Here is a 24,413-nt window from a genome sequence, read left to right as displayed (position 1 = left end):
TATTTCTTTATTTTTTTGAGACAGAATCTCTGTCACCCGGGCTAGGGTGCAGTGGCACAATCTCAGCTCACTTCAATCTCCGCGTCCCGGGTGCAAGTGATTCTCCTGCTTCACCCTCCCGAGTAGCTGGGATCACATGCGCCTGCCGCCACACCTTGCTAGTTTTTGTATTTAGTAGAGATGGAGGGGAGTTTGCCATGTTGACCAGGCTGGTCTCGAACTCCTGTCCTCAAGTGATCTGCCATCCTCGGCCTCCCAAAGTGCTGGTATTACAGGCGTGAGCCACCACACCCGGCCTATAATGCACAATATTAAAGCTTACTATTAAACTCTGGTAAATGTAAGAATTCTAACATTGTTCCAAAGAAATATTGGTAGTTCTATATTACAGAAGCCCTAATTATATTTTGTTTATTTCTTTTTGTTTTTTAAATCCAACTGGATTTTATTTGACACAGAATACAATATGGCTACAGAAACAGCAAACTGAAAAAAAAAGCAGAAAAAAACACAGTTCCATCTAATTTATAATTAGGTAACAGCAGAGAAATATATTGTGTTTCAATAGTGAATAAATTGGTAAACTCATCATCTTTCTAGATTGTATAGCTTTAATATTTCTTATTTCCACTTTAAAAATTTTGATACACAGATTATCCTATACTAGATACGAAAAGTCAATAAATTTAATAATTAAATGATGACATTAAGTTTAAAAAAATTATCTCCTATTAAAGTCATGTGAAGAATGGCATGTTCTCTACAAAAGATAGTTCTAAAGAACTTCTCCCAGAGTTCAGTTTCTCAGTAGATTAAACTCCTAACAGAGTAACCCTCCAGAATGTAACAATTTTAAACTCTAGAAAAAATGCTACTATATTACAAAATAATACTACACAAAATTTTCATGCATGATATCCTGAAATATGTTTTCCGACTCCCTGTGAGGGCTACACTTGAGGTGACCCAGATAAATATGTTTTCCTCTTTTAAAATATTATTTTTTTAAATGAGATATAGATGGAATCTCACTATGTTGGCCAGGCTAGTCTCGAATTCCTGGGCTCAAGCAATCCTCCCACCTTGGCCTCCCAAATGTTGGGATTACCTAGGTATGAGCTACCAGGCCTGGCACAGATATGTACTTTGAAGCAACTCTTATGAGTATTCTCAATGTTAGAAATATTTTTTAAAAGTCTTTAAAATGAACTAAAATTCCACTTTAAGAAGACCAGAAAAGACCAAAGTAAACCCAAAGTTAGCAGAAAGATGAAAATAATTAATATAAGAACAGAAATGGATGTAATAGGAAACGAACAACAGAAAAAAGTTAGAAAAGCCAGAAGTTGGTTATTGGAAAATGCCAATAAAATTGTGAAGGATGACAACAACAAAGAAGCCAAAGAGAAAACAAACAATTAAATCTTATCGTATCCATAGTAATAATTACATTAAATATTAGTGAATTAAGTGCTTCAATTAAAAGATAGCAATTAGTTCTACTCTGCTAAGTTCATCCACTTTATATTTTGTTCTTTAATTTTTCCATTCTAAAATTCCATTGATTATTGTTGTATATGTTTTCTCTGCTAAAATTTTCTACGTTTTTCTTCACTGTGATTACATTTCCTTCAAGTAGTTTAGCTAGTCATTTACCAAGCTTTTTAGACAGAATTTTAGTTTTTTTAAATTACTAGTGTTTTTATCTTTCTTCAATAGTTCACTAATATCTTCTCTACATAATCTTCATTGACATCTTGGGTTATGTATTTCATATGCTGTCCACAATAACATGTAAATATATAGGAGATTTTTTCAACATTTTTACACATAAAATGGGATCAAATATGAACACTTTGAAATTTTGTTTTACTTACTAAAATTACTTAGGGAACATTTATAAAGCCAGTGACGTAGCACTTCTATCATTCTTTTGTATGGAGGCAATATTTCATGGTGTCAATTACGTATTAAGACTTACTCAACAATTTTTTCTACTAGTATTATTTATCAAATATGTTACAAAATATTATGGGAGCTAAGAACTTTTAAGTATCATCTCATTTTTAACATTTTTTACTACTTCATTTTGAGTGCTTTATTTGTAACAGTGCAGAAAAGCATTTTATTTTTTCGTTTAGTGTGATATTTCTGTCTTCTAATAAGAAAATCCAAATCTTTCATATATGGTGTGGTAACACCATCATTTTTATTTCTACCATCTTATTATATATTTACAAGTTTTTATGTGCATTGGTTTAACTTTAGTAAAATAATGGTTTGGTAGAATTATAATTGTTATATTCACCCCCTCATTGTTTGAAATCCCTTGCTCTACTGTAATGCTATTTGCTTTCACTTTTATTGCTCTCATAAATAAAGAACAAATCTCTTTATTACTACATACATACCAAATATCATTTCTTTCATAGTGCTTTCACTTCTGTCAACTCTGATTCACAGCAGGTCTTCAAATAACATTGTTTCATTCAATGACATTGTGTTATAACATTAATGAGAAATACAAAAAGGATTTCCACCCAGGGCACTACCTGTGTAGAGTTTACACATTCTCCCCATGTCTGTGTGAGTTTTCTCCCAGTTTTATCTCACATTCCAAAGACATACACATTAAGATAATTAGCATGTCTAAATTGTCCCAGTCTGAATGAATATGGATATGGAAGTGAGTGTACCCTGCAGTGGAACGGCATCCTGTCCACGTTTGGTTTCTATTTTGCACCCTGAGCTGCTGAGATGGTCTTCAGCCACCTGCAACCCTGGACTGGAATAAGCGAGTAGAAAATCAATAAATGAATGGATACAAATAATTGTAAAATTAAAAATCCATGAAATATACAATAATAATATAAATGCATAATAATCAACAATGCCGTAGGAGAGCACTCAGTGAACTGACCATATTTGTTATCCTTTTTGGACTTCCTGATAGGAGGAGGGGCTCCTTACAATTTTCATTTTGTAAATATTTATTCCTTGATTTAATTCACCACCACTATGGCTGCTATCACTCACTGAGTCACCAAATATTGGGTAAATAATTTTCTATTGTTGTTACTCATCTTTTTTAAATGTATGTATAGCTCACAATTATTTCAGTGTTTCATATTAGAAGGGTTTTGCATTTTTAGTTAAAAGTTTATTGATGTTCCTGTGACCAGAAATATGCTGCAGGAACTGAACTCTTGTTTACACCATTCACCTATGGTAAAGTGGTTTTAATATATGTAATTTTGCTTAAAATAGTTTCCAGGGACCTATGGATTACTCGCTGCACATCAATTCAATTATATTCTTGGCCTCGTGTAGGGTAGAAAAAACAGTTGTCTTCAACCTGGCTTATGTCAACTTTTGCTCACATCTCCAAACATCTCTGCAGTCCATAATCTTCCCAACATTTACAGCTTCCTGGTCTTTCACCATTCTCTAAGACACTTACCTGTAGGTTGTGACCTTGTGCTTTCCAGAGAAAGTCTTGCACTAGTGCTAAGAGATGGACTTAATCTAACAACTCATCTCTTACACAGTAGGGATAAGCCTGAGAACCTCTTTGGAAGGAGGACACATTTGTTTCTCTGCCTTTCCAAAATTATGTATCCCAATTATATATTTGATTTTATATGCATTTGATTAAGTAATCTAACTGTGTATGTATATGTATGCACACATAAATATAGTAATTTGACTATATATGATAAACACATATAAATATGTGTATAGTGATTTGACTAAGATGATTTTTAATTGGCAAGAAAATGAAGATTAGCCATTTCGCATAAACTGAAAAGCTAAATTGTCCATGTATCAATATTTAAGTTGATGTTACTCTACATAAATGCCTGGTTGCACAGTAGATATAACCCTATTTCATCATCATTAGCTTTTATGTCAATCTTTGTTATATGTATGACATTATGCATTGATATATGTCTAAACCAATCAGAAGTCTTATCTTTAAATGCACTCTGGGTTTACTATGTGAAATTAAATGTCCATTATTTACATGGATAGCCTAAGAATAATTCTTAAAGCATAATGCACCAAGGTGTAATATTTTATTATTCATCTGGAATAAAAAATTAGTTTATATTGATGTTAAAATTTCCCATGAAACAAATTTATCATTGGAAAGAGTTGCTAACATCTTTATATTTAAAATAGAGTTTGATTTTTCCTGTTATATTGAGTTGAAAATGGTAACCCTTATGCCATGTCTCTATATTGAGAGAAAATTTGTTCTAAAACTATAAATTTGAATTTATAGAATTAGTTATGTAGTAAGCAGTTATTTAAATTTATAGATTTAGAACAAATTTTCACTCAATATAGAGACATCGCATATAGATTACCAATTTTAAACAAATTTAAACCTTTTATAATATTTAAAAGCATCTATTTAATTTTATTTTGCTAATATAGGAATATAAGAAGCAGATGATAAAGTTAGAATTATGAATTATGATTATATTTACATGTATTTTAATAATAAATGAAAAGTATAGAGGTAGAATATCCACTAAGTATGTCTTTTTTTAGTTATGAAGAGAGATAGAAATGTTACCTTTTGTTTTATTGTTGAGTTAGTTCATGTTTGAGAGTTAATTAATGCTTATAATTTATACGGAAGAGAAAGGTAAACATAGCAACATCTAGAGCACACCAAAGAACATGTTTTTCATGAAAGCACCTTATATCCCACAGTAGTTAAAATCAGAAGGAAGAGAAGCTTTTCTAATATTGCTTCCAAATATTGATTTACATTTTAAATTACATGTTTATACTTTTATTATTTATTAGCCACAATAGGCAGTTAGGCAGCAAAGTAAAATATTTTTCTTCTGTTTATAAGAGGTGGCCAGTCTGCTTCAGAAGGTAGACTCATAAATGCCACCTACAGGGCAATTCTACATAGAATATTCTGTGATTGCTGTACAGAAAGGACTCTGGGTATTAAATGATACTTATAAGTTTTTCCAGAAGAATTTTGAATAGGTAATTAAAGGAATCAATTATAGGCAGAGTAAAGTGCTTAGGCAAAGTTAGAAGGGCAAGAATATTCATAGTGTTTTGGAAAATGAGAAGAGGTTTGTGTAATTGCAGTATATCATGCCAAGAGTACATAGTGTGGGCTAAAACGTGTGGCTGAGCAGAAAGGCGTGACTCACCATAAGATAATTTTTGCATACTTTTAATGAAGACAATTTCTCCTCAAGCTTCAAACACACATATGTATTTAATAAAATAAAATGTACTTGAAACATACACAGCCAATTGTGAAACCAAGAAAAAATGATTAGGTACCAGGAGAGAAAGAGCTGGGAAAATGGAAAGTGATATGGCTTGGCTGTGTCCCCACCCAAATCTCATCTTGAATTACAGTTCCCACAATTCCCTTGTGTTTTGGGAGGGACACACTGGGAGGTAATTGAATTATGGGGGCAGTTTCCCACATACTGTTTGCATGGTAGTGAATAAGTCTCACAAGATCTGATGGTTTTACAAGGGGAAACCCATTTCACTTGGCTCCCTCTCTTCTCTTGTCTGCCTCCATGTGACAGATGCCTTTCACCTTCTGCATGAATGTGAGGATTCCCCACCCACATGGAACTGTTAGTTCATAAACCTATTTTTCTTCCCAGTCTCAGGTATGTCTTTATCAGCAGCATGAACATGATATAATACAGAAAGTAAGAGAATTAGCAGAGGCTGAACCTTTAAGGTTACAGTGCTAGTGAAACTTGGCAAAGCCTCAGGTGCAAAGAGCTAGTGTTTTAAAGTCAAAAAGGGATCTAACATCATGCATGGCACAATTGAAACACTCATGCTTGCTTAAAGCTTGGATGTGTGTTGCAGTTGCAGTTATTACAAGCAGATAAATTAACTTAAAATAAGTTGAGAAATTGGAGAAACACAGAATCCTGGCAGTAGGACATAAACATAATCATATAGGAGTGATAAAAATGCCTCTAGAATACAGAAACCATTGTTCTTCTATAGAAAACAACCCCTCTGAAGATGAGCTCACAGCCAAAAATTCCAAACCACATAACAAAGCATAGCACAGATAAGGAACACTTTAGAAGAAAGAGAATAGTTCTCACATCAAGAACTAATATGATAAACAGCTTGAAAGATGAATTAAAATAAGTACATTTTTACATGAAAAAGAAGAAATAGAAACCGAAAGTCAAAATCAAAAAACAAACTATGAAGAAACAGAAAGTAAATATTGCAAATAAAAGTCACTAATACTTTAAAAATCTTAACTAAGCCAGAGGTCCCCAACCCCGGGTACTGGTTCAGTTTGAGGCCTGTTAGGAACCGTGCCACACAGCAGGAGGTGAGCAGAAGGTGAGCAGGCAAAATTTCATTTGTATTTACAGTTGCTCCCCATCACATTATTGCCTGAACTCTGAATCCTGTCAGATCAGTAATGGCATTAGATTCTCACTGAAGCAGGAACCCTATTATGAACTGCACAAGCAGGGGATCTAGGTTGCCTGCTCCTTATGAGAATCGAATGCCTGATGGACTGTCACTGTTTCCCATCACCCCCAGATGGAACCATCACTACACTATGGTGAGTTATACAATTATTTCACTATGTATTATAATGTAATAATAATACATATGAAGTGCACAACAAATGTAATGTGCTTGAATCATTCCCAAACTCCAGTCCACGGAAAAATTGTCTTCCATGAAACTGGTCTCTGGTGCCAAGGTGGGGGACTGCTGATCTAAGTAGCATATCAGATCCAGGGGAAGAGAGAATTAGCCTATCTGTATACAGTTTTGGGAATCACTCAGAACGCAACACAGATAGATATGAAAACTATAAAAGTATAGCAGAGACATGGTGGATAGATTTTTGAGGTCATTCACTCAAAAATTATAATCTACTGCATGCCATCCACTTTTCAAAGCATTTGAAATAAATCTGTGGGAAAAAAAAGTCTCATCTTTAAGAAGTTTACATCCTAGTCAAGCGTGAGAGTGGGATCAGGTCACAGTATAACATAAAGTGCTCTGGAAAGGTCTCACTGAGAAGAGGACATTTGAAAATTTGACAGACTAAGAAATTTGGTCAAATGGATAGTTATTAGGCTTGTACTCTGAGCAGAAGGAAGAAATAGAGCAAATGTCCTATGTTGGGAACATACGCGTTCCCCACGAACAGCATGTTTGTCCAACAAGTAGAAAAGAGGTATGATTAGAAAAATGTAAGAAATAGAGGTAGCAGATGTGTTAGATATCATAATATTTAAGAAATTATAAGAATAACAAATATATTCAATAATTTATGGAAGCATTTGTGAGTCTTAGCAAAGTAAGAAGAGCTCGGATATGATTTATGTTACAGGATCATTCTAGCTAATGTGCTGGGAATGGCCTGTTGGGGTGAGGAAAAGTGCACGCTTGAGATCTGTTATTAGGCTAGTACAGTATTTCAATTCCCAAAGTAAGTAACAGAAAAAAAACCTGGAAGTAATTGTGTTCAAAGGAATAACTACAAACACGGCAGAATTAAGAAAGACATGAGTCCTGAGACTGAGGCAGTATACTAAGTCAAGAATATCTCGCTATATACAAACATGTTCGCACATACACACATCTCAAAACTAGACATATTATAGGGAAATTGAAGGAAGTCAATGAAAATGAGTGCAATTAAAAAGCAATCAGAACTTACCTATAAAAATGATAATTAGACTGAAGTGCATTGCTCATGAACAAAGGTAGAATTCAGAAGCCAATTTTGTAACATTTTCGAAGTTAACCATCATTTCAAATTCTGGTAATAGAAGAAGAGATCCTATCAGACTATACCTCTCTTTGATAACAATTGTAAACTGTGGACAAAATATTTTAAAACATAATGATTTGAAGTCACTGAAAAGGGACTAAACACTGCCAGAAAGTGGAGCTGATTTGACCTTTGCCAGGAGGAAGTAATCCTTAGTTAGCACTATATTTATATTGTTCAAAGAGTGTTCCTCAGTCTACATGGAGTGGGAAGTTAAACTCAAAAGGAAAACTCCAGTGTTTCTGACTTGAGGCATCAAATAATTTGGAACTGCCAGAAGGGGGAAATGACATGAAAAGAGTATAGTTCAGGGAACAGAGGACAAAACCTGGCATATAAACTCCCCTCAATTTGAAGACTGATTCTTGAGATAAGAATAGGGCCTCTCAAGAAGCACAGTGAAAAGCCACTGAAAATATGAAAGACTGAAAAGCTAAGCAGACATTTCAGCTCCAGCTTTACTTTAAACATAATAAGTATACCTTATTGTTGAAGAGTTGGACTTTGTTTCCTAAAAACAGAAAATTAGTTATCATACAGTTTGTATTGATCAGGAAATAACTCTTCAAGGAGGAAGAAAGAGAATTATGAAAGCATAAAATGCATATATCATTTCAGTCAAATGCTGTACATTAAGTAAATATAAAAATTTGCAGAAATTTTTGCAGAAATTTCAAGAGAAGCTAGAGGAAATTTGAAGATTTGTGTATTAAAATCTTATAAAATCTTAAAAACCTCCTAATGCATTATTTTCATTTCCTCTGGAAACTATATAGCTGTATAACTTTGGGTATTACACATATAGCTATCTATTTTTCTGTGTTTCTTTTGCAATATTTATGTCTCCATACTTCTTTGTTAACATATATTATTAGCAGGACTATGAGAATATAGAAATCCAGTTAACTGTATTAGGCTTTTCAATGCTTTTTGAGTCTTACTGTTGCTGTATGAATCAGAAAAGTTAGAATAATATTAGCTACCATTTATTATTATGGTTTAAGTACTATACTAATTGAAGTTAAAAGAAAAGATTTAACTCACTAACCCTTAAAGGTATGTACTAGTATGATCTCTTTATATAGAAGATAAAACTGAAGCAAAGAGAGGATAAATAACTTACCTAAGTCCATGAAAAAAATTCAGAACCTATTCGTCTAGTTCTGTGACCTGCCCTTTTTTATCACTTTTCTATATTCCTTTTAGAAATTTAGAATTTACATCACTCAAAACCCAGATTTTACAGAGATCATATTTTACCAAAGAAATTATTCCATTTGCATTTTCCACTTAAAATACATATTATGGAGAATATTCTAGGGGGAAGGGTGAGGGACAATACTGATAAAGTCAAAAAGGCAGTCTCTGTGTGTCTTTAACTGACAATAGTTTGATACAGTCTAGGATACATGTGTGTAGAAAAGCACATGAAAATGCACATTAATTCACACAAACACAGCAGCATACAGAAGCTTAGTATTTTAGTCACTGATACCTCGATATTGTTCCCACAGAGTACTGTGGTCCTCTGTGTCTACCTTAGATATTCACTCAGTGCCAACTTTTCTGGGTGACATTTCTCTTCCCTGTATTTTTTTTGTGATTTTTAATGTTGTTAGTTTGTATATTGGTTTGCGATCCTAGAAAAGCTATCAGAAGAAGAGTTAGACAAGAAACAGAAAAGCCTTCACTGGGGCGGGCGGGGAAGAAGTCTTACTTTGATTCAAGTCAGTCTCTGATTAAATTAAGTCATCTGTAATACTGGTTTCCCAAGATAATGCAATACAGAAATTAAAAGATTATGGAAGAAAGTAACATAATCAAGATGTTTTAATTTCTTTACCATTTTTGTTTGCAATGTCAGTCGTTGAACCAAAAATTTAGTAACTTTTTTGGCAGACAAGGAAGAAAGAATGCATGACAAACTAAAAACAAAGAGAACTAACAAAAATTAGAAACATATTCATAAAAATTGTAGCTATATTAGAAGCTGACTTTATTACAAATTGAGTATTTAGAAATTGTATATATATAAGAAATCTATCTATCTATCTATCCATCTATCTATCTATAAGAGATTGCATTGGATATTCTAGATATTGCATGAATATTGCATTGGACATTCTAGATATCTTTGATGTATTAGAAATTGGCTTGAAAATAACTATGTTTAACATACTTGAAGACTTAAAAGGCAAGATTGTAAATTTTGGCAGAGCACAGGATCTATAAAAAAGGATGGCAGAAGGTAGAGACAGAAGAAATGGTAAACAGATAATATTTGAAGATAGACAATGACTTATTTTTTCTCAAAATTGAAGGAAAAAACTAGCCACCGATTAAAGATGTATCATGAGCTGCCATACAGGAAGACATTTTAAAAATCACATGTAGGAACAACATAGTTAACCTAAGGAAAACAAAATGCAAGAAAACATTCTTAAAACAATTCAGAGAAAAGGAGATATATGATCATCTAAAGGAAAAAAATTGTTATAAGAAAATTAATCTGATATAGCTAGAAAAATATCATAAATTATATACAATGACAAAACATTGAAATATTACCTCCAAGTTCGAGAATTAGACAAGAATGCAAGAGGTCACATCTGTTCAGCATTGCCTTTGAGATCACAGTCAGTACAAGAAGGAAAAATAAATCTTAAAGGCATAAAGTTTTAAAATAAACAATAAGCCTGCCAGTATTTGTAAACTAACAATTCATATTGTAGAAAATGTAAATGAATCTACAAAGAATTCAACAAGAATTACTGAACTCAAGTTTCATACGGAAAATCAATAATATTAATATATTCCAGTCAAAAATATAAAAAATACAGTTTGAAAATGCTAAAATAGCTTCAAAATAAATAAATATATAGGAATAAGTGTGAAACACATTATATAAACTGTAAAATAATTAAAATATTAGTTGAAGAAATGTATTGTGTTCCTAAATTAAAAGAATAACATAAAAATATGAATGCTCTGAATGATATTGCCTAAGTTTTCTTCTAGAGTTTTCACAGTGTTAGGACTCATGTTTAAATCTTTAATTCATCTAGAATTAATTTTTGTATAAAGTGTAAGGAAGGGATCCAGTTTCAGCTTTCTACATATAGCTAGCCAATTTCCCCAATACCATTTATTTAATAAGGAATCTTTTCCCCATTGCTTGCTTTTGTCAGGTTTGCAAAGATCAAATGGTTGTAGTTGTGTGGTGTTCTTTCTGAGGCCTTTGTTCTGTTCCATTGATTTAGATCCCTGTTTTAGTACCAGTACCATGTTGTTTTGATTACAGTAGCCTTGTAACATGACTAAAACACCAAAAGCAATGGCAACAAAAGCCGAAACAGACAAATGGGATCTAATTAAACTTAAGAGCTTCTGCACAGCAAAAGAAGCTATAAATAGAGTGAACCGGCAACCAACAGAATGGGAAAACATTTTTGCAATCTACCCATCTGACAAAGGGCTACTATCCAGAATCTATGGAGAACTTAAACAAATTTACAAGGAAAAAACAAACAACCCCATCAAAAAAAGTGGGCAAAGGCTATGAACCAAACACTTTTCAAAAGAAGATATTTATGCAGCCAACAAAAATGAAAAAAATCTCATCATCACTGATCATTAGAGAAATGCAAATCAACATCACATTGAGATACCGCCTCACACCAGTTAGCATGGTGATCATTAAAAAATCAGGAGACAACAGATGCTGGAGAGGATGTTGAGAAATAGGAATGCTTTTACACTGTTGATTGGAGTGTAAATTAATTCAGCCATTGTTAAAGAAACTGTAGCGATTCCTCAAGGATCTAGAAATTGAAATACTATTTGACCCAGCAATCCCATTACTGGGTATATACCCAAAGGATTATAAGTTGTTCTGTTATAAAGACACATGCACACATATGTTTATTGCAGCACTGTTCACAATAGCAAAGAGTTGAAACCAACCCAAATGCCCATCAATGATAGACTGGATAAAGAAAATGTGGCACATGTACACCATGGAATACTATGCAGCCATGAAAAAGGATGAGTTCATGTCCTTTGTAGGGACATGGATTACACTGGAAATCTTCATTCTCAGCAAAATGACACAAGAACAGAAAACCAAACACCACATGTTCTCACTCATAGGTGGGTGTTGAACAATGAGAACACATGGACACAGGGTGGGGAACATCACACAATAAGGCCTGAGGGGTGGGGGCTAGGGAAAGAATAGCAGTGGGTGGAGATATAGGGGAGGGATAGCATTAGTAGAAATACCTAATGTAGATGATGAGGCAATGGATGCAGCAAACCACCACCATGGCACATGTATACCTATGCAACAAACCTGCATGATCTGTATATGTACCCTAGAACTTAAAGTATAATAAATAAACAAACAAACAAATAAATAAATAAGAATGCTCTTAAATTCATCTAAAAATCCATTGCAATTTCATTTAAAATCTTATCAGGAATATGGAATAATATTTAGAAAGTAAATGGAAACCTAAAAGACATAAGCAAAACAATCTTGTCAAAAAAGAACATAATGTACAATATATTCTACCATTTATCAAAATTGTTGTAAAGTTACAATGATTAAGGGAGTGTTGTTTTCCCACATGGATACACAATAGGCCAAAGCAGAGTTTTTAGAGGCAATTTATACATATATGGACATGTATTTAAGACAAAGGCATTTTGGGGTATTGGGGAATGGAATTAACCCAGAATGAGATTATATTTTTAATAAGTGGGGAATGAGACAATATTTTTAATAAGTGATTCTGGATTAATTTCCATTAATGAAAACAGAATAATTAGCTTACATTGAAAGACTGCAACAGAGTTTTGTTAGCATAGTTTTTTAACCTCTATAAAGAGGATATTTGCAGCACATATATTAAAGAAGGGAGTGATATCTGGAAAACATTAATAACTTCTACATCTTAAGAAAATGAGGGACAACCTAAAACAAAAATGGACCAAAAGACTTGGATGGGCACTTTTCAAAAGAGGAACAATATACGAGTATTTACCCTGTAAAGATGTGGTTAATTTTAAATGCAAAACTATTGCTACAATGAGATATTCTTCACCAAAATGGCTGAGGTTTTTGTTTTATTTTTAGGACAATGCAAGGGTGTGTAGTCACTTACTTCTCAAGTGCTGCTGGTGAAAAAATAAAAATAAATCAGTACAAATACTTTGAAAAACCTTTGGCATTACCTAAAAAATATGAATATATGTAGCCCAGCATATATATACTCCTGTGAACATAACAGAAATACATATATATGTATACCAATTGTAATGTTCTGAAATGTTCATCACAATATTATAATAGCCAAAATTTAGAGAACCTCCAAATTTCCATTGAATGTAGAATGGATAAATTGTTATATTCAATAAAACATCATACAGTAATGTAAACAAAATAATGCTGTAGACATGTATAAATATCACATACTTTCTTAAATAACACAAATGTAATTTTAACTGAAAAACACATGAAAAATATATTGAGTAAAATCTAATTTTTGTAGAGCTAAAAAAATCTGTGGTTAGATGTTACAATGATGGCTCCTTTCAGAAAGGCAAGTGTAGAAACTGGAGTCTTCTTGAAGCAATGGGGAGTCTTCAGTGGTGCTGGAAATGTTGTTTATTGATGTGATGGTGGTTATGTGATTATGGTTACCATGGTATGTTCAGTTTATGATTATTCATTGATGTGTGCACTTAGAACTCGATAACTTAATCGTCTGACCAATCAGTCCATCATTTAGCTCATTATGCCCTATATAACACTAGGAGTAAAAAGAAAACAAGTGGGGTATTGCTTATTTATTTCATTGACCATTTAGCTCTTACCTCTCCATATTAAGAGTTGTTATAAAATCTATTAACTTTATTAACCAAATTTTGGGCACTGTGCTGAGTTATCAATTAGATGATAATTGTGATAAAGCCCAGTGTTTTTGTTTGTTTTGTTTTATTTCGTTTTATTAAGACAGAGTCTGGCTCTGTTGCCCAGGCTGGAGTGCAGTGGTGCGATCTCAGCTCACAGCAACCTCTGCCTCCCAGGTTCAAGCAATTCTCCTGCCTCAGCCTCCCAAGTAGCTGGGATTACAGGCACGCGTCACCACATTCAGCTAATTTTTATTTTATTTTATTTGTATTTTTAGTAGAGATCGGGTTTTTACCATGTTGGCCAGACTGGTCTCAAGCTCCTGACCTCAGGTGATCCACCTGCCTCAGCCTCCTAAAGTGCTAGGATTACAGGCAAGAGACAGCAGCCAGCCCTGCTTTTTCCATTAAGTCTAATTTGGATATGATTTTTAATGATTTCAGAGACACTGGCATGGGACAGTTCTTTCTTTCTTTCAGGATATGTGAAGTTTTACTTATTTTATCTGTTTTTCCTGGTTTCCTAGAAACCTGCACTTACTTTGCCCTCTATTTTACTACTAGGAAGACTTTGCATAGACCAAGTTATATGACTGAAATTGTACCTCTGTATTTTAAGGCTAGAAGAATATGCTTAAAATGAATGTATCAACCCACAACTCTTTGTAAATAATTTTGTTTATTATGTTTTTAATTTATTTAAGTATTTTATAAAAATAAAGTCTTTTATAAATTATATTTATAGTTTCTTTATTTTTTAGGCTTCAAGCATCTGAAACATAACCACCAAAGCAAGTCAAGTCTTTCAGCTCACTTAAACTAGTATCACAAGCAAAAATACTATTTTTTGTTTAGTAATTTTCTTTCATAACTCATAACATACTCAAATTATAAATAAGGGAGTATTCCTGAAATAAAGACAATGAAAAAGCAGCAGGTACAAAGAGAGATACAAAAAATAAAATCACACGTGAGACTTCAATACGGTTTGCAAACAGATTTTTAAAACTTGATAAAAATTACTCCCCTAGAAATACAGCTACTTGGATACCAGTAAACAAATTCCTTTTTTTCTTGAAGTTTGATTAAATATACCTATAGAAATTTAGTACTTCAAATATTAGACCGTTAGAATAAACTTGCCTTTTAACTTAAAAAAAAGGCAAAAAACAGTTTTAGAAGTACAGTTGACTCCTGAACAGCATGGGTTTTAACTGCACAATACATGAATTTATTTAAATAGATACTTAGGCCCTCCTACATCCTCAACCAAATATGGATCAAAAATACAATATTGGCAGGATGGAGGACCAAAGTAGATTTGAAGGACCAATTGAGGAACTAAAGTATGCGTGGATTTTGGTATCCATGGGAGGTCCTGAAAATAATCCCTCATAGACACTTAGGGACGACTGTAATGGAAACAAATGACTCATTTTAATAAAAATTCCTGTAATCATAAAAAAGAAAATAAATACAATAGAACTGACTATTAAATGTAGGTTTATTAAAATTATTAGTTATGATTACATACCTAAATCAATAAAATAGCTAAATATAGAAATATAGAATTTTACAGAATATTATGGAAGACTGTAGTAATAAATATTTCATTGAAATTGATTAGTAAAGTAAGTATATACAACCAAATTTTTCCAAAAAATAAGTAAAGCATCATTAAATATCAATAATCATGAAAATATGGAAAAAGGTTTATTTGAAAATTATTTTCCAGTGAACATGGAATCTATAAAGTTTCAGAGGTGAATATTTTTGTATACTTAGGTAACAGAAACATATGCAGAAATATATGCTGTGGAAACTCCCCATTTAACTTTGCAAAGAAACAAACTCTGATAGCCAAAGTTGATAAATATCAGAAAACATGAAAGTTTCTCATATAAAATAGATTCTTTTTTTGTTGTTTTACTCCAAGAAACATTGTTTTATTCTCCCCTACTTATTGGAATTTGCCAATAAAAAAAGTTTGAAAAAGATGGAAATAAATCTAAATAAATAATGATTAATTCATATAATGAAATCACATGCAGAAATTAAACATTTCAAACAATAAGGCAAAGAGGGTCTTATGTTAAATTAAGTATTATTTAGTCTGAAGTTATCATACACTTAGTAACAAGATAGTAGTTCCACATGTATTACATTTATTCTTTATAACAATATTACTATTTAAGATTTATTTTTCCTATTTGAGTACTCAAGGAAAGATATATTAGATAACTCGACCAAGTTCTTTAAACTGGTAGATAGACAGCTCTTGGAGCTAGGCCTGATGGTCTCCAAAGGCATGATTAGCCTCATTGCTTTTATACTTTCATTTTTCTTATTAAATGGAATGATATAAAATAAATTATATTTATGAATAATCTCTACTATGTTGATTTTCCCCCTAAATACCCCCAACAAAATTAAAATTATGCACATTTATCACTGAGGTGTAGAATCATAGATTATTTTTTAAATTTATATATGCTTCTGTATTTGATGAATAAAATTACCTTTTAAAATATATATGCTTTTATAATTACAAAAATAATGTTTTTACTTCCATAGAGTGTCTTCAAGATATCAAATGCACACACTCTCTCTCTCTCTCTTTCTCTTTCTCTTTCTTTATCTCTCTCTGACATGTACTAAACTTGAGTTGTCATTTTGGGGTTTTAAATGTTTTGGCTTAATTGTGAGTTAGTAGAGGAAATTTTTTTAAATTGCTTAATTCTATATCCTTAGAACTCTAAAGAAAAAGAAAAAAAGAAAATCAAGGCTAATAAGAACTCATTTCATTGTTTGATAAATAGTAGAGTTTTAAAGGGTTCTAAAATTGAACCACCGAACATTTGAGCTACCAGAGACCTTGGAAGGTCATGAAGTTCACCTTCAGCAATGCTACAGAGACCAGGATAGCAATATCTCATGCATATTCTCCATTTGAATGCTTCCAGTAACAGACTGCTCATGATTATCTCAGAACATAGTCCATACTTATGATGAGCATTTATAATTTTGAAGAAATTTCTCCTTATTCTGAGAAAACCTCCTCCCTTCTTTTATAAATCTGAGTATAATTGCTTTTCCAGAATCACAGTCTATCAAATTTTATTTAGATATTTAATGCCCCTTTCCTAAAATATTTTAGTGTTTAATGTCTTCAAAATATTCTCATTTGAAATGGCTTCCAGACCCTCAATATTCTGATCACTCATCCAGGAACATTTTTATGCACTTGTCAATGTCCTTCTCAACCGTGATGCCAAGAACTGAAAACGATACTCAAGATGATGTATGATTAATGCACAAAACAGTAGAACTAGTTCCTTTTTAAATTCTGAACACCACATTTCTATTAATAAAACCTAATAATGCATTAGCTGTCTTTTGACAGCCATGTCACAGTGTTGACTCTCAATGAAATTACAGTTATTATAACTTCTAGCTAGTTTACATATGAAAAGTGGTTAAATCAGACTTTATGAAGGCAGACATTTTAAGCTTAAGAAAAAAAATAGAATAATATGACAATTTCTCAGAAGCAACCCAATCAACTGTGAGTAACCTCAGTGGTGTTACTTTAAAAAAAGAAAAGAGAAGAAAGTAACTTCAAAGATTACGCTAGATGTATCGGTCGCTTTTTCTTCACTTTACATGGAGAACAGGTATATATAGACTTCTGGACAAGGTAACAATAGGTGCATTTTCTCCTCCTTTGAATAGTGTTAAGATGGTGTATCATTATCACTCTTTATGTTTACTTTTTAACCTACCTGAGTCTTTAATTCTTTTGTAGAGAACTCACTTATCTACTCTGAAAATTTTTGTTTTTAACTGCTGTATTTAGATCACTCACATTTACAGTGCTTGTTAATAGAGTCAGATTAGTATCTACCATGTTATATTTGTTTTCTCTTTCCTGCATTTCTCATTCCTATTTTCAATCTTTTTCTTACCTAGTTTTAATTAAGAGTTTAATCTGACTTACTGGTATCTCTTCTCTTAGCCTGCCATTTATGGTTCTTTTAATTTTGTTTTCTCTTGAGTGTACAACATGCCTATTAAAAGAATTTGTCTGCCTTCAAATACGTTATATAACTTCGCATATAGTACAAGTAGCTCATAACAATTTATCTCCAATTTCTCCTTCCTACGCATTATTTCATTGCCATTATTTATCTATCCATATGATATAGTTACCCAATCTATTGTTCTTATTATTGCTTTAAGCAGTTATATTGTACATAAATTTAAAGTGAGAAAAGTAAAAAGAGTATGTTTTACCTTCATATTCTTCCTCCTCTAAAATTCTTCCTTTGTTGATAGGGATCCTAATTTCTGATCTGTATAATTTTCCTTCTCCCTGAGGTACTTCTTTTAACATTACTTGCAGAGCAAATATGCTAGGGACTAATTCCCCAAGTTTTGTTTGTATGAGGAAAGTCTTTCTTTTTTACTTCAGCAGGATAATTTCACAGGATATAGAATTCGAGATTTTTGTTGTTTTTATTTTGTTTATTTTCAACACTTTAATATTTCACTATATTTATTTATCTTTTTTTAAAATGGTTTCTGAAGAGAAGTCTGATGTAATTATTGTATTTGTTCCTCTGTAGACAAGATACTCTCCTCTTCCCTGACCACCTTCAAGTTTTCTCTTTCTCTTTGATTTCTGCAGCTTGAATATAACATGTCTAGGTGGAGTGTGTGTTTGTGTGTGTGTGTGTGTGTGTGTGTGTGTGTCTGTGTGTGTATGTATTTCGTATTTATTCTCTGTTGGAGCTTGTGAACCACAAGAAGTCTGCATGTTCTGTTAATTCTAATTAACTTCAGTGAAAGTGATAAAAGTAGCCAACCCATAACATTTACTATGTGCTACCATGTGTTAGGCACTGATAGATGCAGATAGGTAGAGATACAGATAAAAATATAGGCGTAGATATTGATTTATAAATTGATATGTATTTGTACATATATATACACATCTGTATATGTATATAGCCTCTTTTAATCCTTACAATAACTCTTTTAGGAAGTTACTTACCTCTATTTCATAATTGTAGAAGTGGAGGACTAACATAGTATAACATGTGCAAATTCACATAGCAGAGCCCAAATTCAAACCCAGGCAGTCAAGTTTTAGATTTTGTGCTGCATAGCCATTATATTTTATTGCCTATGTAACTAAATATGTTTTTAGCTCTGCACCAGAACTGGAAGCTGTGGCTGAGTACCATCCACAGATCAGCACCACAGAGAAATTTTTGTGAATATTGATGCAACTGAGATTACATTTAAAAACAGATCAATGTATAACGACGCTTCTATGGAAAAGCAGGGTAGCTGCAAATTCAAGGAAAGAGACTCTGATAGCAATTACCTGATACTCCCTAAAACAGCGAGTTAAGTTTAAGCTTTAGAGATCTTTGGAGACACCCGGTTTTCCTTGTCACAGGGAACTGATGAGATTTAGGTCACCACCCATGAAGGCTTCATGATTCCCAGGTGTTGGTCTTCCACTGAGAGTCATTTTGAGCAGGGAGCACTCATGTCAAACCAAGAAAACAGAGACTAAGACATTTCTGTGATTCCAACTTCTTTCTTACTTCTCTCAGGCTCCTGAATCTCAGCAGTAATAAAGCAAGATTACTGTAAATATTACTTTTACATTTTTTCTCCAATAAATTTAAAGTATTCAAGGTACACAAATCTCCTATTCAACTATAAGCCAAACTTAGGCAAGCGCAATCTGCCTTATGCAAGGAGTTGCTAAACGTGAAAAATCATTACTTTCAGTAGAAAATATGGCAGTTCGCCCAAAGTGAAATTTCTAAATCAAAAATATATTTCTGAAATATAATTAATGCTAAAGAACATTTTATAAAAGACCCATGCATATTATGAAAGTATTTTCTGTTAAAAATAAAAAATTGAGCTCATGTACTTAAAATCCATGTAAATGATCATATAAATTCAATAGGAAAAATTATTTATTTCAGCGGAAGACAGAGAATATCTTCTAAATATTGACATTTCAAGAAACTGGATATAAATGAAACCAAAGTGAAATATGAAACAACCCAGCAAGGAGAATAAGAAACCTGCCTAAAAATGAGTTTTGAAAGTAAGGGTAAAATGCAAGGACATACCTAATGATTGTTCACAGTGTACCTTACATAAAATGCCAACTCAAGCTAAGGCCGTGTGTGTGGCAGGAACGCCAGGTAGGGGGTTGTGCTGCTAAAATTTAGGTTTTTGAAATCCAGGTTTTACTCCAGTACACTAATTCCTTAGAAGCAGGGCCTCTCCATCTCAGCATAATGCCACCCAGAGTATCTTTTCTTGACACTGGTAAAGTTGTTTTTCTGCTATTTTCTAAGATCATGACAGAAGCTCATGTCCTTTAGAGCAGGGCTTGAGAAGTTGGATATTAAGTATATCTGTTTGAATCTGTTACATCTGAATTCATAACAATTGTTCCAAGCACTCATTTGGATACACTCTGAATTCTACTATAGGTAGTATTTACAGTTTGTGTTTACTATGAACAACATTGTGAGAAAATCTTCAGGCTTACCAAGGATGCTTCCTTTAAAGACAATTAGAGATGGATTTTTGCATTATTTAGTCTGATTTTCTATAGTACTTGAATGGTAAAATATTTTGCAAGTATTCTCTCTGTCTATGTATACCCCATCTCACTCAGTGCAGACTATAAAATCCATAGACAGATGAAAAATAGTTCAGTATTTTCTGTTGCTTGTGCAAGATTAAGATTGTCTGACAAAAACCACATCACTTCCAAATTCTTTATAATTATAGACCATTTTATAACAGAGAAAGTAGGTTGATTTGGTGGTTTAAAGAGAAAGCCTAATATGTGAAATCTTAACAATATCTTTCTTTGAAAAAAACTTACCCAAAGTTATTAAAATATTTCATAATATTCACATTTCAAAAATGCGACTTGAAAGTAATTGCACTTATATAAATTATATCAAATTAATTTAGAAATTAGAGAAAAATACTGAGAAAAGTGAGAAAAATCATAGCCATTTAAAAACATAATCGCTGAGAAGAAAAACTCAATGGAATTATGCAAACAAAACATTATAGAGGGAGTGAAGCTCTACATGGTAAGTTATTTCAGAATATAAACAAGAATGATAAGAAGATAGAAACTATGAGTATAAAAATTCTATGTACTTCCTATTCCTCAAAAAGAAAATATTCTAAAAAGGAATTATATACTCTCAAAAAAGCATTATAAATTTTAAATTTTTTAATTAAAATTTTAAAATTTAATTAAATGAAATAATTTAATAATTTTTATTAATTTATTTTAAAATTTTAATTAAAAAGTTGTTTTGGAAAAATAGAAGTGATAAATTAAATAACATAAAACTAGATTTGTTGAGTCATTGCTTTAATATGTTTATTAGTCTTAATAAAAGTGAACTAATAATGAAAAACAGTATTCTCAAGTAAATTCTCAAGAGTTTTTCTGTCAAGGTTATATGGCATGGTGTGTCTAATGCACTTATTAAAACACCTAGTACATAGTACTTTTTCAACAAGTGATAAATTATCTTACAGTAATTATTATAATCATTATTATAACTACAGGATTGTCAACCTTTACCTCAAGCCACGGACAAGGAGAAAATATATGTAATACATATGTCTGGAAAGGACTTACGCGCAGAATACATAAAGAACACTCACAAATCAATAATAAGCAAATAACCCATGTATAGTAAGTAAAAATACTTCTACAAACAATTCACAAATAAAGATGTATGAATGGCCAATAATCAAATTAAAAGATGCTGAGTATCATGAGCCATCAGAGAAATGCAAATTAGGACCACAAACACATGAAATACTTGCACTCAAGAATAGAAATAAACACTAACAACAACAAATGTTAGTAAGATTGTGGAATGACCTCTTATATTGATGATGAAAGGGTAAAATGGTATAATGAAATTTGAAATTTATTTTACAATTTCTTATCAAGTTAATCATGCATCTATTCTACAACCACACATTTCTATTACTAGTTACTTTTCCAAGGGAAATTAAGATATATGCCTACAAAAGACTTATACAAATATGTTCATAGCAACTTCATTTACAAAGAAAAAACTTAAAATAACCCAGGGTTCAAGCAGCAATACATACACACAGTTTAGTATATTTGTTTAATATAACACTACTTAATGATTAAAAAGAAAGAAACATGCAACATTGATGAATTTCCAAAACATTCTAAGGAGAAGAAAAAGCTGGACACACAAAAAAATACATACTGTATAATCCTATATAGACATGAAGTTCTAGAACAAATCAGTGGTTGTACTGTGCAGGAAGGGGCATTAAGAAACAGAATTCTGAGTTCTCGTGTTGCGTTTTTCAGCTCCATCAATTCACTTATATTCCTTTCTATTTTGTCCATTCTCATTAGCATTTCGTCAAATCTTTTTTCAAGGTTCTTAGTTTCTTTGAATTTGGTTAGAACATGTTCTTTAAGTTCACAGAAGTTTCTTACTACCCACCTTCTGAAGTCTGATTCTGTCATTTCATCACACTCGTTCTCCCCCCAACCTTGTTCCCTTGCTGGTGAGGAGTTGTGATCCCTTGTAGGAGGAGAGGTGCTCTGGTTTCGGGTGTTTTCATCCTTTTTGTGCTGGTTTCTTCCCATCTTTAAGGATTTATCCACCTAAATCCTTAAAGATGGTAATTTACAGATTCAATGCTATCCCCATCAAGCTACCAATGACCTTCCTCACAGAACTGGAAAAAATCACCTTAAACTTCATATGGAACCAAAAGAGAGCCTGCATAGCCAAGTCAATACTAAGCAAAAACAACAAAGCGGGAGGCATCACACTACCGGACTTCAAACTATACTACAAGGCTACAGTAATCAAAACAGCATGGTACTGGTACCAAAACAGAGATATAGACCAATGGAACAGAACAGAGGTCTCAGAGGCAACACAACATATCTACAACCATCTGATCTTTGACAAACAAGACAAAAACAAGCAATGGGAAAGGGATTCCCTGTTCAATAAATGGTGTTGGGAAAGCTGGCCGGCCATGTGCAGAAAGCAGAAACTGGACCCCTTCCTGACACCTTACACTAAAATTAACTCCAGATGGATTAAAGACTTAAACATAAGACCTAACACCATAAAAACTCTAGAAGAAAATCTAGGCAAAACCATTCAGGACATAGATGTAGGCAAGGACTTCATGACCAAAACACCAAAAGCATTGACAACAAAAGCCAAAATAAACAAATGGGACCTAATCAAACTCCACAGCTTCTGCACAGCAAAAGAAACAGTCGTTAGAGTGAATCGGCAACCAACAGAATGGGAAAAAGTTTTTGCAGTTTACCCATCTGACAAAGGGCTGATATCCAGAATTTACAAAGAACTAAAACAGATTTACAAGAAAAAAACTAACAAGCCCATTCAAAAGTGGGCAAAGGATATGAACAGACACTTTACAAAAGAAGACATACATGAGGCCAACCAACATATGAAAAAAATGCTCATCATCACTGGTCATCAGAGAAATGCAAATCAAAACTACATTGAGATACCATCTCACGCCAGTTAGAATGGCGATCATTAAAAAATCTGGAGACAACAGATGCTGGAGAGGATGTGGAGAAATAGGAACACTTTTGCACTGTTGGTGGGAGTGTAAATTAGTGCAACCATTGTGGAAGACAGTGTGGCGATTCCTCAAGGACCTAGAAATAGAAATTCCATTTGACCCAGCAATCCCATTACTGGGTATATATCCAAAGGATTACAAATCGTTCTACTATAAGGACACGTGCACACGAATGTTCATTGCAGCACTGTTTACAATAGCAAAGACCTGGAACCAACCCAAATGACCATCGACGATAGACTGGATAGGGAAAATGTGGCACATATACACCATGGAATATTATGCAGCCATCAAAAATGATGAGTTTGGGTCCTTTGTAGGGACATGGATGAACCTGGAAACCATCATTCTCAGCAAACTGACAGAAGAGCAGAAGATCAAACACCGCATGTTCTCACTCATAGGCGGGTGTTGAACAATGAGAACACATGGACACAGGGAGGGGAGCACTACACACTGGGGTTAGTTGGGGGGAAATAGGGGAGGGATGGTGGGGGGTGGGGAGCTGGAGAGAGATGGCAAGGGGAGAAATGCCAGATGTAGGTGATGGGGAGGAAGGCAGCAAATCACACTGCCATGTGTGTACCTATGCAACAATTTTGCATGTTCTTCACATGTACCCCAAAACCTAAAATGCAATAAAATAAATAAATGGGGGGGGGAAGAAACTTCTGAGTGCAATAAACATGTTTTTATCTTGAAAAGAGTGGAGAAGCCTCTCCCAATGGCCACCACCACCAGCAGTCCTCGGGGGGTTCAGCCAGGCCACCACTGATGTTTAGTTAAAGCCCAAGAGCCGTTCAGTTAGCTTATGGTGAATGCTGCTAGGCCTGGGACTCACCATTTAGGGCTTGGTCACCCCTCTGGCCCAGAGAAGGTTCAGAAACGCTATTAAGAGCCTAGACCCAGTTTCAGAGACACTAAGAGCCAGTTTGTTGTTCAATCTCACTGTGGCTGAGCTAGTCCCAAA

At 33.2% G+C, this 24,413-nt stretch overlaps 1 long non-coding RNA gene across 1 annotated transcript in view; it reads right to left on the bottom strand.

Annotated features, from left to right (window-relative positions):
* Positions 1-211: 211 nt before the first annotated feature.
* Positions 212-24,413, bottom strand: part of LOC116526329 — a 31,009-nt gene continuing 6,807 nt past the window's right edge. The window contains exon 3 of the long non-coding RNA XR_004258097.1: positions 212-7,816. This is a non-coding gene — a long non-coding RNA (uncharacterized LOC116526329). The remainder of the gene's footprint in view (positions 7,817-24,413) is intronic.

Source organism: Sapajus apella, unplaced genomic scaffold (genome assembly GCF_009761245.1).
Source record: "Sapajus apella isolate SASKATOON/1434 unplaced genomic scaffold, GSC_monkey_1.0 scaffold50, whole genome shotgun sequence".
Classification (NCBI taxonomy): domain Eukaryota; kingdom Metazoa; phylum Chordata; class Mammalia; order Primates; family Cebidae; genus Sapajus; species Sapajus apella.
This window is presented reverse-complemented; position numbering and strand designations above follow the sequence as displayed.